A 3,545-nucleotide genomic window follows, 5' to 3' on the forward strand; every position below is an offset into this window, starting at 1 on the left:
GGATATCTCAAGAGAACGGATGGTACGTGGACAAACTCTTGTGAGGACTCCCTACACATTCTACTCGATACTCATTTTCCTGGGTGTACGACCATCGAGCCGGCAGACACCCCAAGTTAAGGCCCGGAAACCTCGATGGTGCACATCCTCACAAAACGGAATATTAGCTGGGCAGTAAACAGCTTTAAATCCTTCAAATCGCCTGGCCCGGACCAAGTCATTCCGGCTCAGTTACAAAAAGACGGGGACACGGCCATCAACTGGCTGCAAAGTATCTTCAGGAAGATACTGACAGTGGGAAAAATCCCCCGCGCTTGGCTTAAGGCTAAAATAGTCTTTATCCCCAAAGCAGGGAAACCCTCACACACAACCCCAAAAGACTTCAGACCAATAAGTCTATCGTCCTTTCTTCTCAAAACCTTTGAGAGACTAGTCGGGCTGCAGCTGAGGACAACCATAAATCCTCAGTGGCTGTCAGGCGCACAACATGCCTACCGAAAAGGAAAATCCACGGAAACGGCACTCCATGAAGTAATCTCGGCGGTAGAGAAGTCTCTACACGTCAAAGAATACTCCTTAATCGCTTTCCTAGACATTGAGGAATCATTTAACAACGTCATACCAGGAGCCATCACAGAGGCCCTGACTGACCTTGGAGTGGATCGTCACTTGGTGATGCTCATAGATCAATTGCTCACATGCATGACAGTGACATCATCAATGGGATCATCCACTCAGTCAAGGTATGTCAACAGAGGCACCGCGCAAGGTGGTGTCCTGTCTCCCCTTCTATGGAACATAGCAGTCAACAAGATTCTGTGTGACCTAGAAGGGGAGGGCTGCAAGGTGGTAGCATACACGGACGACATTGCCATTATCTTCTCGGGAAAATTCCCTCAAACACTCTGCGATCTAATGACCGCAAAGCTCGCGCGACTCTCAGAATGGACAGAGTCGCGTGGACAGGGAGTTAATCCCTCTAAAACGGAACTTGTGTTGTTTACAACCAAATACAAAATCCCGTCCCTCAACCCCCCAATACTAAACGGATGTAGGCTCTCCTTCAGCGACAGTGCCAGTTACTTAGGGTTGGTAATTGACAAAAAGCTTAGCTGGAACCTGAGCATCAAAGACAGAGTGAAGAAGGCTACGATAGCCCTCTACACTTGCAAGAAGGCCATTGGGCTAAAATGGGGCATGAACCCAAGAATAGTCCAATGGATTTACCTAGCAATAGTAAGACCAATACTGCTGTACGGAGTCGCAGTGTGGTGGCCTGCCCTATCGAAGGGGACCATCACTAAACAACTGGGCAAGGTGCAGCGTACTGCAGCACTATGCATCAGTGGAGCTCTGAGCACACCACCAACGGATGCGCTAAATGCTGTCCTATGCCTGCAGAGCCTTGACCTTGCAGGTAAGGAGCAGGCAGAAATGGCAGCAATCCGTCTTAGAGACTCTGACCAATGGGTGTCACATCACACCGGTCATGCGTCCATCCTAAATGTAAGTTCCGCAATATTAACGATTAGATTAGAATTCGATTTGGGATCTCTTATTTCGTAAGCTTGATAATGTGGGTCATATTTATAAACATCCATTTCGCAACAAATCACAAATAGTTCGTCATTTTCAGTAAAATATAAGATTGATTTAAATACCTTTAATATGGTGTTAATTTTACATACTAAAAAATAATCTTTCTTGTATGTAGTCCCTTTATATTCAATTTTCTCACTTATATCAATTTTGTCATGACAATGATCGTGCTGGATTTATGCTTCGAAGTGAAGTCCCTTTTCAGGATATAAATGGTCAAAGTCTACTTGAAACCTGAGAAAATTAAATAGAGAACAAATTATGCATAAAAATACAAATCAAAAAGCTAAAAAAAAAAAACAAATTGTTTTTTCTAAGTAAGACTCTCACCAAATCTGGAGCTTAGCTTTCTGAATGTTTTGGACATTGTTTTAGAAATTCTGTAGTGTGCAATTTCTGTAAGTTCTTACGACGCAAATCAAATTTTTGTGACCATTTTTCAACGACTACATTCCAATCTGAAATTAAAAATTAAGAAAAAATTTAATTAAATTAAAAAGAACGAACAATTAAAATTAAATACAAAAATATGGATAAAACAAATAATTAAGCAATTATAAGCACTTACCATTAAACCAGCTGAAAACGAGTTCGAAGGAGAACTTTTTTGAATCCAAGATACATCTTTTGAATTAGCGGACAATGTTTCGTCGTCAAAATTAAACTAAAGAACAAATAAGGAAAATAAGTTAACAAATTATAATTACTTATGTACATATATTATATTATATTATAATATAATATGTACACAAAAAATAAGTTTACCTCTTTCTTTTTCCAAGCGAATAATTTCACTCTAAATTCAGCCGTTAAACCAATATTGGGGAGAGTCACACGAATATTATCAGCTGAGATATATTTTAAACTTCGATACGTTATTCCAGTTTCTAAAATTTTTAAAATATACAAAAAGTTTTTATTTCCAAATTGTACATGTGTTCACACTGTCAGCCAAACATTAAGTCATGTCACTGCCTATTGCCAAAACTATATAATACCAAGATATTTCAACCGGATTAAATTCAAATTCAGCTTACAGTGGCTGTGAGTCTTTGTCTTTGACAAGGAACCGCAAAAAAGCCAAAACAACTACATACAGTGGCTCCATAATATAATCAAAAGATTTCCAGATGATTCTAAGTAACTCATCGTCGATATCCATTTTTACACTTTTTAATGTTTCTTCTGCTGCTCACTGAAAACTAAAAAAAAATGTACATTTATAAATCAAAATAAAAAGCACATTTTTGTTCGCGAAATTGCCATAGTTCATGGTTTAGCTGTTTATTAGTCAACTGTTCTCAGTTCTATTGATATTTTAAGGCAACAGTTTACTTACCTTTTGTATATTTCTTTTGCACAACAGTAGCTATTATATAGGCACTCAACTATAGGACAGTGTTGGGAATACAATACAGAGAAGGAATTTAAACAGAATAGTAAAAAGAGGTTTAAGGTCAACGAGATCCTTTTACAGGTAAATGCTTTGGAAAAAAACTACCTCTAAACTATCACATCAGATATAGTTCAAGGAGATGAAAAACCTGTTTGACAGTGAGAGGAAGGATCAAAGGGTAGAACTCGTTTAGAGAGAGAGAGAGGGAGAATGTAAGGATTGATTTTGATTTGTCACAATTTTCAGGTAAAAAAAAATCGATATTGATTTTACAGAATTTCCAGAGGAGAAAAGAACTTAGTTCACATTTTCACCGATAGTGAATTTTCAGGTAAAAAAAAATCGATATTGATTTTACAGAATTTCCAGAGGAGAAAATAACTTAGTTCACATTTTAACCGATAGTGAATTTTCAGGTAAAAAAAATCGATATTGATTTTACAGAATTTCCAGAGGAGAAAATAACTTAGTTCACATTTTCACCGATAGGTGGCGCCACCAAGTAGTAATGAAAAGGGACCTTCTACGTGTTGCGAGTAAATCCTAAATT

At 38.1% G+C, this 3,545-nt stretch overlaps 1 long non-coding RNA gene across 2 annotated transcripts; it reads right to left on the bottom strand.

Annotated features, from left to right (window-relative positions):
• Window positions 1-1,768: 1,768 nt before the first annotated feature.
• LOC121404472 lies at window positions 1,769-3,217 on the bottom strand. 2 transcript variants are annotated; one of them, XR_005968025.1, is made up of 6 exons: window positions 2,939-3,216; window positions 2,637-2,801; window positions 2,365-2,486; window positions 2,168-2,263; window positions 1,930-2,057; window positions 1,769-1,833 (listed from the first exon to the last, which is right to left on the bottom strand). It is a non-coding gene; the product is annotated as an uncharacterized LOC121404472 (long non-coding RNA). The 2 variants fall into 2 exon arrangements; XR_005968024.1 differs by having other exon boundaries at window positions 2,365-2,801; window positions 2,939-3,217.
• Window positions 3,218-3,545: the final 328 nt, after the last annotated feature.

Source organism: Drosophila obscura, unplaced genomic scaffold (genome assembly GCF_018151105.1).
Source record: "Drosophila obscura isolate BZ-5 IFL unplaced genomic scaffold, ASM1815110v1 contig_206, whole genome shotgun sequence".
NCBI lineage: Eukaryota > Metazoa > Arthropoda > Insecta > Diptera > Drosophilidae > Drosophila > Drosophila obscura.